The 13,021-nt window shown below is 35.9% G+C and overlaps 1 pseudogene; it reads right to left on the bottom strand.

The window, feature by feature from the left end:
* Nucleotides 1–3,004: 3,004 nt before the first annotated feature.
* Nucleotides 3,005–5,205, bottom strand: LOC149145171 (ferredoxin-dependent glutamate synthase, chloroplastic pseudogene; annotated as a pseudogene).
* Nucleotides 5,206–13,021: the final 7,816 nt, after the last annotated feature.

Here is a 13,021-nt window from a genome sequence, read left to right as displayed (position 1 = left end):
AAATACTTTTTCTGCTTAAGGCATCTGCTACCTTGTTTGATTGGCCAGTTATATGCTTCAATACAAAATTAAAACTTTGAAGATATTCTACCCATTTTGCATGTTTCTGACTAAGCTTTGGCTATTGCATAATGTACTGCAATGCATGGTTGTCTGAATAAAGTATAAACTCCTTAGACATCAAGTAATGTCTCCACTTCTTCAATGACTGCACAACTGCATAAAACTCCTTATCATAAGAAGAATATTTCTTCTTTGATTCATTTAGTTTTTCACTGAAATAAGCTACAGGTCTGTCCTCCTGACTTAAAACACCGCCAATAGCTTCTCCACTAGCATCACATTTCACTTGAAAAGGTTTATTAAAATCAGGCAAAATCAAAATAGGTTTCTCAGTGATTTTCCTTTTCAACAGCTGGAAGTTCCTTTTTGCTTCAACAATCCACTTAAATGGATGTCTATCCTTCTTTATAGTGTCAATAATAGAAGCATTGATCTTACTAAAATTCCTTATGAATTTTCTATAAAAACTAGCAAGACCATGAAAACTTCTTACCTCAAAAACACTTTTCGGTGAAGGCCAAACATGATTGCCTTGATCTTCTCTGGATCCATCTTTAACCCATCAATAGAAACAACAAAGCCCAAATATACCAAGTCTTCCTTCATGAATGAACATTTCTTTAAATTCAACAGTAACTTTTCTTGTTGTAGCTTTCGTAAGACATAATTCAGGTGTCTCATATGTTCCTCTTTAGATCTACTGAAACTAATATATCATCCAGATATACTATTACAAATTTACCAATAAATTCTTTCAACACTTCATTCATAAGACTTATAAATGTACTAGGAGCATTTGATAACCCTAAAGGCATTACCATCCATTCATACAATCCTTCGTTTGTTTTAAAAGAAGTTTTCCATTCATCTCCTTCTCTAATTCTTATTTGATGATAACCACTTTTTAAATCCAGCTTTGTAAAATATCTTGCTCCACTTAAACAATCCATCAAATGTTTAATTCTAGGTAAAGGAAATCGGTACCTAATTGTTATTTTGTTGATTTCTCTTGAATCAATGCACATTTTCCAACCTCCATCTTTCTTTGGACTCAACACTGTTGGCACTGCACAAGGACTCAAACTCTCTCTAATCAGTCCTTTATTTGACAGTTCCTACACCTGTTTCCGGATGTCTTAATTTTCTGTGGGAGTCATCCTGTAAGTTGCTTTATTTAGTAGATTTTCTCATGGAATCAAATCTATATGATGACTGATTTTTCTATTGGGTGGTAACTCATTAGGCAAATCATCTACAATGATATCACAATAGTTTTCCAGCATCTCTTGAATTTCAATTGGAAAATCAGAAATTTTAGTGGAAGTAATTATTACCTTGGGTTTGCAAATCAATGCAAAATTTACCTCATCCTCTTCAATCTGCTAAAAATATTCTTTTCCACTAAGCAATAAGGTATTTGGATCAGATTTCTTTTATGCATCCTCCTCTTCCATAGGCAGCAATGTATGATTAACACTAGCTTTACCAAATTTGTATGTGTTCTTATTCCCATCATGCATAACTCCTCTATCATACTGCCAAGGTCTTCCCAACAATATGTGACACACATCCTGTTATCACAAAATCAAGCACTGAAGGCTGCCAATCAGTAAGACTCTGTGTAACTATTTCAAACCAGGCTTTTGACTAAGGCTTAGCCTCCTTAGTCTGAGAGGGCTCTCTCAAAGGTTATGAATGTTGACTAATGACAAGATGGCTAACTCTTACAAGACACATGAACAAGTATGCTGGCTGGACAACATTGAATTGATTCCCATTGGGCTTATGGAGTCACTCATATCTCAGTAAACAATAACACTATCTTTTCATAGAAATCAGGGCACTTAACATCTAAATGTTCAAACATAACTTTGAAACCACAGTTTGCAAAGGCATATAGGAAGTCAGAGCATGATCCATGAGTTCTGAGTGATTATGCATTAACAAAACTGTAAAAGAACATTAAAGAAAATATACCATCACACATTTGAACAAGAAGATCCTTTGTGAATCCTGAGAAGAAAAAACAGTCATTTGCATTACTGAAATCTGTTTATACATAAACCAAAACAGTCTTCTCCAAAACATCCAACCCCCATTACATCAAAGTTTGATCTATATATAGAGATACACCCTTAACTAACTTGAGCTTCCTCCTCCAGCATGAGGGGAGCTCGATGACTGCTACTAATTACCCCTATCTACCATTTAACTAACTCATTAAATACATTAAGTGCTGAGCTGTAATTACAAAGAGTCCCAACTAAACTAAAACTATAATTCTATCCTCCTCGTAGAATGATTCTTCTCTGCTTTTTGACACCTGTCTCCTTTCAGTTTGGCCGAGATAGCTGAGAAGAGGATGCAATGTTCCATGCTAGCTTTGGATGCTGGATGCATTGATGGTTCAATCATGTTAGGAGACAAACCCCTGTTTTTCCGGTCTCTGTCTTCCATCACCTATTCGAAAATGTAGCAACATGTTTCCAACTCTTTAACACCCCAAAAATGAAGAGCACCATCATGATACCAGATGCGCTGGAGGCTTAGTTGATGAATAGGTGTGCCAACCAACTTCTCGTATGCAGCTCCCTCAAAACCCTAATCACCGAGAATAAAGTGGCTTTATAACCAAAAATCTTAAACTTAGGTTAAAAGATTTCACCTTTTGTTAAAGGTACACCTGGCATATGTTGAATGGCTGTAGCAGCTTCCTTTGATCCCTTTCATGTCATTGAGGTGTTCCCTTTGCAAATTTCTGATTCTTCTTTCAAACTGTTTGCCTGCGTTTTAAAAACAACACCTACAGCAGTTTCGCAATTTCGTAGCGCGCTACGAAATTGCGAAACTGTTTTAAACAATTTCCATTTCCCTTGAGATTTTTACTGCTCTGCCACCTGATTGCAAAACTCCTTTTTACCTTGGATATGTATAGCAGGGTCTACATGCCTTCAAAATAAGGAACTAAGCAAAATTTTACAAAACTTAGAACACACCTTTCGCGCAGCCCATTCTCAATAAGTGTCTGATGTGTCTCTGTAAGACCAAGCTCCCAAGGACCACCTGCATGTTTGATAGAACTTATTTGACTTGCTCCAGTGCCCCCATCATGTCCTGATATCTGTATTATATCAGCATTGCCTTTTGCAACTCCAGAGGCAACAGTTCCAATTGCGCAAGGTCCTCGATAGGGTAGATATCATGATGTGGAGGAGGTGATATCAGAGGTACACCAGGTTTAGAGTTACGCAATCTTGCTATGTAAGTGCTGACTTTCTTTCCAGGCAGTTGCCCTCCTTCGCCTGGCTTTGCTCCTTGTGCAATCTTGATCTCCAACTGATCTGCATTAACTAGGAAAGTTGGAGTAACACCAAACCGACCTGAAGCAACCTGTTTAATTGCACTAGTGGCAGTGTCACCATTTCGAAAACCTTTAAGGTGTGGAAATGTTGATGAATATCCATCAACTACATCTGATAGAGGTCTCCAACGCACAGGATCCTCACCACCTTCCCTTGAATTTGATTTTCCTCTTATTCTGTTTATTGCCACGGCAATCGATTCATGTGTTTCCCTTGAAATAGCACCAAGTGACATGCCCCCAGTGCAAAAGCATTGCACAATTTCTGAAGCTGGTTCGACCTTCCCAACAGAAATAGAAGGTCGATCACTTGCAAATTCTAGGAAGTCACGAAGGACATTTACTGGCTGGTTAGCAAGGTGTTGTTGGTAGACTGAAAATGCGTTTTCATTTTTCTCACGAACAACTTTATGTAGCAATTTTGACATCTCTGGATCATTGCCGTGATATTCACCTCCAGGTCTAAACTGTATAAAGCCGAAGTTTTCAAGCCTCCTAGCAGTATCCTCAGCGAAGGCTTTCACCCAAAATGACAATGATTCATGTGCCAGCTCATCCATATTCAAACCACCAACTCGGGAGAAACTCCCACAAAATGCTATGTCAACGACTTCTTTACCTAGCCTATATATCTCAAAAATTTGTGCTCCACAATAACTAGAAAGCAACGAGATACCCATCTTTGAGAGTATCTTCAAGAGGCCAGCCTTAATTGCCTTGCCAAAATTCTTCTGAGCTTGCTCGATTGTAACTGTTGGCATTTTCCCATTCCTCATCATATTTTCAGCTTTGGCACTCACACGCCATTAACGACATGTCTCCAGTGCCAGATATGGACAAACAGCACTCACACCATACCCAATTAGGCAAGCAAAATGATGTGTACTAAAACATTGAGCTGTATCAGCAATTATCGATGCTGACATACGCAAGCCATTTTGAATGAGGTGTTGATGAACAGCTCTAGCTGCCAAAAGAATGGGAATTGCTGGCCTAGTTGGTTCCAATTCATCGGCACGATCACTGAGGATTAACAGATGTGAACCACCTCGAACAGCCTCATCTGCAGCTTCACAGAGTCTATTTATTGCTTTTTCCAAAGATCCATCAAGACCTTTGTTGATATCAAAAATATTGGTAATCTGCGAGCCTTCAAATATGAATCTTTCTTCAGTAGCTCTAGCTCTCCCTCATTCAGCACGGGACTTGCAAGAGTTACCTGAGTAGCATTCTTTGGTCCAACTTCCAAAATATTTTCTCGTTTTCCAAGACTAACTTCCAGAGACATGACTAGGCCTTCCCCTGCTTCCACTTGTTTTGCTATAATGTCAAGCTTAGACAACCGTGCTGTAATGCTTCTGCCAGCTAGCGGAAAGGCATCTAAGCTAGAATAATGCTTTTAATGTTTGATGCGTTCACTTTGTTTACAAGCCCATGATACTTTTACGAAGAGCATCCCAAGACATACGCTGATATTCCAAGCTGCTTTTATCTTGTAAATCTTTCATCATTTGCGCCATGATAAACTAAAACTTTAGTGCTTCCTTCAACAATAAACTGAGCAATGTCGTTCCTCCATTGAATAACAGCTACCATGGGACAAACAACAAGGGTGCCTTTAACCTGAGGTAGTACCTTGCAATCACTAAAACTGTCACCTTCAGATTCAGAACTGATGACAAGCATACACGCAGGAGCTTAAGAGCATGCCTCCTGTAAAGTGCATCCACCCCAGAGCTATTTTGCATGACAGCTGCTATGAATTCGAAAAAATCCCCCATTTCGTAGCACAGCCAATGAAAAATATGAATTATGCGCTGCAAAATCACCTAAAAGATGTTGCTATGTAAAACTGCTAAAAGAATCTATGCGCTGCGGGAACAGTTTGTCCTTAAGCTAGTCTGAGCAATTTTGGCAACAAAATTTTCAGTGATAACACATCCATAGGTGTCACATCACATAGAATTTTGTCTTTATATTTTCCCAACTGCAACTCCACTTCACATTGTTCATTCACTAACAACTGATGTCCTTTTTGAAGCCATAACACCTTGTAAGGTGTTGGATGTTTCTTCGTCTTTAATTTCAACTTCTCCACCACTTTCGAAGAGACCAAATTATTAGTACTACCACTATCAATTATCATTTGACATCATTTTCCTTGAACTTTGCACACAGTCCTGAACAAAGTCTTTCTCTATGCTGGTTCAACAACTTCCTTTGCTAGATTTAACAAAACTTTGTTAACTACCAAAGATTCCCCTTTTTCTAATACATTTTCTTCTTCTTCTAACACCTTTGCTGCTTCCTCTTTAGTCTTAGCAACAATTACATTTCTCTGATTTGTTCCTATGTTTTCTGGGCACTCATAAGCTCTGTGTCCCAGCTTATTACATCTGTAACATCTAATTTCTCTTCCTCTGTCTCTACCTCCTCTTCCTCTGGAAAAAATCCTTCTGCCACTTTCATCAGCTTCTGTGGGTGAATGCTGACTCGAGTTGTTGCTAGCTCCATCTCTAGGTGTTGTAGATCTTCCTCTACCACCTTGACTTCCCCTTCCTCGGAAAGTACCTCTACTTCTGGAAGATTGCTTCCTTATGAGTTTTTCTTCAGCTTTCAGTACTATCTGATAAGGTTCTTCTACTGTTTTAGGAGACAACAAACTTATCTCATCTTGAATCTCCATGCTAAGACCATTTATGTATCTTGAATTTATCTAGCTCTTATGCTCACTTTCTAAAATTCCTCTATGTATTCTTTCACTTCCAAAGACCTCTGTCTAATATTATTCATCTATCTAAATAATGTGTGTTGATAATCACTTGGAAAAAACTTACCTCTCAACTTTGCCACCATCCTGTTCCAATTTTTAATTGGATGCTTACCAAGTCTTTTTCTTTCTGCCTGCACTCCATCCCACCAAAGTGCTACATGTCCTTTCAATTTTGTGACAGAAAATTTCACTCTCTTTCCTTCTTCCATTTCTTCATAATCAAATAATTTATCCATGCTATTAATCCAGTCTATCAACTCCTCAGGGTTTTAGCCTCCTGCATAAATTGAACCCTCAGGTCTGGGTTTAGATGTGGATTCTAACACTGATTTAAAGAATCTCATTTCAGGAGTAATTTCTGTAGGTTCCTCTGCTTCTATAGCTTCAACTTTAGGCTCACTAACATCTCCAACATCTGCATCTTCTTGATTTCCCATTTCCGCTGCTTCAAATCTAGCTTGCATCTGTTGCATAGTTTCCAACACCTCAACATTTGCAACTGGTCTTCCTCTTCATTGACCACGTCTTCCTCCAGCTCTGAAAGCCATGTTGGACTTCTTTCTCTGATCTTTGAGATCTTGATCAATGTCAATAAGCTACTCTGATACCACTAATGGTGGTCTGGTTGCAGGTGTAAGGGATAATCGTTCAAATCTAGTAATGATTTCTTCAAGTGCTGGTGGAAGTTCTTCTCAGATTTCCTTTGGAGTTTCAGTCATCTGCCTCTAATTTTACTTATTCTGTAGAAATAGACGAAACTGTTAAATTACCTAAAATATGGCCAAAAATTCAATTACCACGGAATAAAAAATAAATAAGACTCCAGCACATAAACCTCTCACGGCCGCCTTTTCCACCAACCTTTACATTTCCCACAGAACTGAAAGGAAACAAAGTTGCAATTTATAACTTCTCAGATCTGAAATTTAGATTAAAGCCCGTGTACTTTTTGACACGATATCTGTCGGATCTCGTCACTTCATAGTGAACGGCTATGATCAATCCGGACTTCAATGGATTAAATCACAATTCATAAAATATTGCGTTCGATTTCCAAATTAAACCTCGTGCATGTTAACCATGTGATTGCCATCCGTGCATGTTAACCACGTGATTGTCATCGAATCAACCTCCTTCAAGCGGACAGTCTAGATTAACTGAGTTATTAACTCAGTTAAATAATTTCTCGCGTTCGGTTTTAGAATTAACATTCGTGTTTGTGAGCATGCGATCATCGTTAGATCTGTGCCTATCGATCGGACGGTTCAAGTCATTTCCTAATGTTTTTCACGACTTTTGTCGGGGTTTTCCTTGTTCCGCCAAGAATTTTGCTTTTGCCAAGTTTAGACTGTGTCTAAGTTATATTTATTTTAAACATGTCTCGGCTATCTCAATACATAGAAATAAATATTTAATCGCGATAACACAAGATTATACCAACCTCTAATTCTATAGGGCTAAACTGTAAATCAACAGGACTCAGAGAAAAATCAAAGGAAATTCGACCCTCCAGGATTAACCATTCATTCACAGAATACACAGAGATGTAGAGATATTTCAATTTCTTAGTCTAATCTTCCACAAACAAATCTAGCCAAATCCCATTACACTAATTCCAAACTTACATAAATACCATTACATACAACAATCAAATCCTCAATCAATGGATCGAATCTGCGTAATACTAGATAATACCTACTCTGCATGATATTCTCCTCAAGAATCTCAACTAAGTCTAAACTACTTGAATTAATTACAAAATCATTCAAATCCCTGAATTATAGCTCTAATCCTATCTAGAAGGCTTTGTAAAGTGACAACTAAAGGATCCCACTACTTTGCTTGTAAACTTTTTCTGTATTTTTTGGAATAATTTTGAAGCCTTTTGTCTTCAAGCCTCATGCTCTTGCATCATAAAACAACTTAAAATATACAAAAATGAAATCTTAAGTTCTTATAAGGAAATATTAACAATTACTCACAAACTTTGATATCAACCATTTTCTTCCTTGTCGTCCTATTTTATGTGCTAAATGGGTTCCATTTTGTTTTCTTTTCTGCAAGAAAATACTTGAAAATTAATATTTAATGCTAAATTATTTGTTTATATGTACCTAATAGAAAATTTCTATGATTACATACATTTGAAGCATGTTGTTGTTGAGATGGCTCCTCCTGTGATGCAATTATGTCCATTTCTTTGACTGTCTCCTTGTACACTTTTTTTGGACATTCTTACTTACATGTTTTGGATATCATCTCATCGATCCTTTGGGATTTTCATAATCGTCCTGCAAAAGTGATAAACTATAATTGTATTAATATATGAAAACTAAATATAACAAAATTGATATTAATAAATGATTGCTTCGTAGTAATATATACATATAATTCTAGAAAATTGTTTTAAATAGAAATATTAATTTTTGAATGATTTTTTTTGTATGTTTTTTCTATTGCAACTCTGACAAGTCTCATTGACCATTACCCTGGAAACACTTCTTGTAGTTTTAATATAACTTGGTTCTTGGAATCATTGGATTGTTTTTGTATTGTAAGTGGAAAGTATGTCTATACGTTTGTTCCACTATATCCTTCATAGTTATGTAAAATAATTTCCCCTTTCATTAACCTCCAACACCACTTGAGATGAGCTATGGACCAATTCATCATCATTTACATGTTCTATATTTTTTATTTATTAGAACGACATTCTTTGCCTTCTTTTTTTGCTCCCATAGAACATTAAACATATGTGAATTAATAGATTCTTTGAAATATGTTCTATAATATTATTAAGTATGTTGTTAATGAACATTCAAAAGAAAAAAGTTCATATTGAATAGTATTTTTCCATTCATTTGATTCATCCTTCTGCAATTTTTCCATTAGGATTTTACACTCTTCTGCACTTAGATCATAAATAATCTTATCGAACTTCCTCATTTTGTGGCTCTACATGACACATTCTAGTCAAAACATATTAGTTAAACTTACATATAGTTCAAACATATTAATTTTGTAAAGAATTTACAAATAAATCACCTTTTCTACTTTTTTGGATGTGCTATCATTGTGTTGAACAATGTTTTTGCTACTTGACAACTTATCAGACATTTTTTATGAATATAAAACTCGTACCATTAAATATATAAGCCATTAAATATATTTTATAAATAAATCATCTAATTTTCAACCAAAAAAAGCTGTAGAAACTAGTTTACTTGTGTGAACAAAATGCACCTATGCTTTTAATTTAGTTAATGCACCAAGTGTTTAATTATTAAGCACCGACAATGAATTAAAAAAAAAAATTTAAATTATGACGGTGTGATATGTAATGATAAAAACACCGCCATCACAGTAAAAAACAAATATAAGAAAATAAACACATGTTTTTTTATTTAATAGTTTTATTTGTCAGAGGCCTTCCGGTGCATTTTATAAAACATGGAGCACCAATGCATTATACTTTAATAAAAAATCTAGGGGTTTAATTATTGAGCACTGACAACGAAAATTATTTAAAAAAATAAAAATTAAAAAAAAAAAAAAACATTTTTTTGACTTAACAATGCTATTTGTCATAGGAGTCCTGATGCATTATATCAAACATGAAGCACCAATGCATTTTTTAAAACATAGTGCACTAGTAAACAAAAGCCATTTAAAGAAAAATGGGCAGGGCTAATCATAGGGTTTGGATCCCATTCAACAACTTGCCCCCATGCTTTACTTGTGAAACACATTATATATAGTAATACACAAACTCTTTAAATCTAAAATCCCTTAAAATGAAAAGCCCTAATTGTGAAGTGGTAGAGGGAATTAAACCCTAAGGTGAAATTTTGTAGTCAAATAAGCAAGAAGAAGCAAGAATTTAAGGTAAGTATTTTTATTTTTATTTTTTATTTTTTTATCTTTTATTTTTATTTTATTTTATTTTTTATTTTTATTTTTTATTTTTTATTTTATTTTATTTATTTAACTTCTTCTTCTTTTTTTTTTTTTTTTTTTTTTTTCTGAACTTTAATTAAATCTAAATAAGAATAAAGATTGTAAAAAAAATCATTAGTAAAATCAATAGTAGAATTTTTACTCTGCAGGGTTTTTATTCTTTTTTGAATTTTAATTAAATCTAAGAGAAATTGTAAAATTTGTTTTTAGTAAAATCAACTGTAAAATTTATTTTTTTTTACAATGAAGGGGTTTGAGTGAATCATGATACCTTTCAAATTCCAATATTATGAATAGCTTATGTATTGTTCCAAAGTATTTAATTTCTCCATGATGCTCTCGATATGTCTCTCTTGCAAATCTCTCTTTTAATTAAATCTAATAGAAATTATGCAAAAAAATATTAGTAAAATCTGTCAGACCAGGAGTAACTCCAGACTAGGAAAAAACTGATTGGTATATTTCATTAGGTAACTATTGTTTATATACATGAATGTGACTGATCAGTTCATCTTCTTGATGATTGTTCACATTCCGGGTACACCCAACCGTTGAGGATTAGCTGTCAACAATTCCCCCCCTTAATCTGAAGGGATGTTGGTGAGTCCAAGCATCGTTTTGAATCTTTCAAGCTTTTCTCTTCTAAGCGCTTTGGTGAAGATGTCTGCAATTTGCTCATTTGTGGAACAATGACGGAGATGGATTGTTTTGGCCTCAACATGATGTCGGATCAGATGATATTTAGTATTGATGTGCTTAGTACGATCATGGAACTTTGGGTTCTTGGCCAACTTTATTGCAGAGGTGTTATCAATCATGAGTGGAGTTGATTGTACTTGTTTTACTTGCAAATCTTCAAGAATTTTCCTGAGCCACACAATTTCTTTCGTTGCTTCAGCTACTGCCACGTATTCTGCTTCTGTTGTGGAATCTGCTGGAACTGATTGTTTGCGTGATCTCCAGGAGACAGCTCCTGATCCAAGACTCATAGCATATCCTGAAGTAGATACCCCAGTTTCTTTGTCTCCATCGAAGTCTGAATCAGAGTATCCAATCAAGCTGAAGTCGTCCACCTGTGTATACTTGATTCCAAGGTCTTGAGTTCCCTTCAAGTACCTTAGAACTCTTTTTGCAGCAGACCAATGTCCTTCACAAGGCTTTTGCATAAACCTGGAGAGGATTCCAACAGCAAATGAAATGTCTGGTCTGGTAGTAGTGAGGTAGATGAGACTTCCTACAAGCTGTCTATACTTTGTTGCATCCTCAAATTCCTTTCCTTCAATAGATGTGAGCTTTAAGTTTTGTTCCATTGGAGTAGAAAGAGGATTGCACTCTGTCATGCCAAATCTATTTAACAAATCTCCAATGTATTTCTTTTGAGAAAGAAATATGGATTTTGGATGTTGGGTTACTTCAATGCCAAGATAATAATGAACATAGCCCAAATCAGTCATTTAAAAACTTTTTCCTAATTCTTTCTTTATGGATGCAATATAGCTTTCATTGTTCCCTGTCATTAAAAGATCATCTACATATACCACAAGATATAAAACTGTTTTGCCAACTTTCTTGACAAATAAAGTTGCATCATCAAGATCAAAATGATTGAAGTTGAGTTTCAGAAGATGCTCTGTTAGTTTTTCATACCAGGCTCGTGGTGCTTGTTTGAGGCCATACAAGGACTTCACAAGTTTGCATACTTTATGTTCATGTCCTTTCACAGCAAATCCTTCAGGCTGGGACATAAAAACATTCTCTTTTAGATCTCCATTCAAGAATGCAGTTTTTACATCCATTTGATGGACTTTCCAACCGTTCTGAGCAGCTAGTGCAAAGAGTGTCCAGATGGTGGCCCATTTTGATGTGGGGGCAAAAGTTTCTTCATAATCGACCCCTTTCTTCTGTGCAAAACCTTTTGCCACAAGCCTAGCTTTGTGCTTGTCAAGTGAGCCATCGGCTTTGTATTTGTTCTTGTAGACCCACTTGCAGCCAATTGGTTTGGTTCCAAATGGAGGATCAACCAGCTTCCAAGTGCCATTCTTTATGAGGGCATCGTACTCCTTTTTCATCGCTTCTTTCCATTCATCATGAGAAGCAGCTTCTTTGAAGGAAGTTGGTTCAAAATCTGTAGACAAGTTCAATTCACAATCATAAGTAACATCCATATCAACAGGTGAATTAGAGTCATCTACATCACCTCCATTTTGTCGGTTTGAATTTCTGGTTCCTGTTTTTCCAATTTCATCAGGATGAACACTTTCAAGTGTCTTTGTCAGCCACTTTGGGGGACCTTTCTGAGATGGTCCAGGCTGCTCTGTTGATTGAGTTGGGACTGAATCAAGATTGAGTCTCCCAATTCTATCAATTACATCACTTAAAGCATCATCCATTGTTGGAGTTTCATGCAGGGGAGATTGTTCTTCAAAAGAAGATTCCACATGTTGTTCTAGTATAGGAATCCCCCTTCAAGATGTGGAATCTGATTATCCAATTCTTGAAATGTTTTTGTTTTTGCGAATCTATCCAAGCGATCAAGTTGCCGCTCAACAACATTGTCAGATTTGGATGATTCGAGAAAAATGACATCTCTAGATAAAACAAACTTTTTATTTACTTCATCATAGAGGCGGTATGCTTTAGATGTGTTTGAATACTCGAGGAAGATACACTTACGACTTCTAGCACCAAGTTTGTTTCTATGTACCTTTGGTATCAAAGCATAACAGGTGGAACCAAAGATCCTTAGATGTTTTACCGAAGGAAGATGTCCATACCACAATTCATAAGGAGTCTTGTTTCTTATAGCATTAGATGGACATCTATTCTTTATATATGCAGCACATAGAACAGCATCAGCCCAAAACATT

This window comes from Pinus tabuliformis, chromosome X (assembly GCF_031772625.1).
Source record: "Pinus tabuliformis cultivar Carrire ecotype Pingquan chromosome X, CPIR1, whole genome shotgun sequence".
Lineage (NCBI taxonomy): Eukaryota > Viridiplantae > Streptophyta > Pinopsida > Pinales > Pinaceae > Pinus > Pinus tabuliformis.
This window is presented reverse-complemented; position numbering and strand designations above follow the sequence as displayed.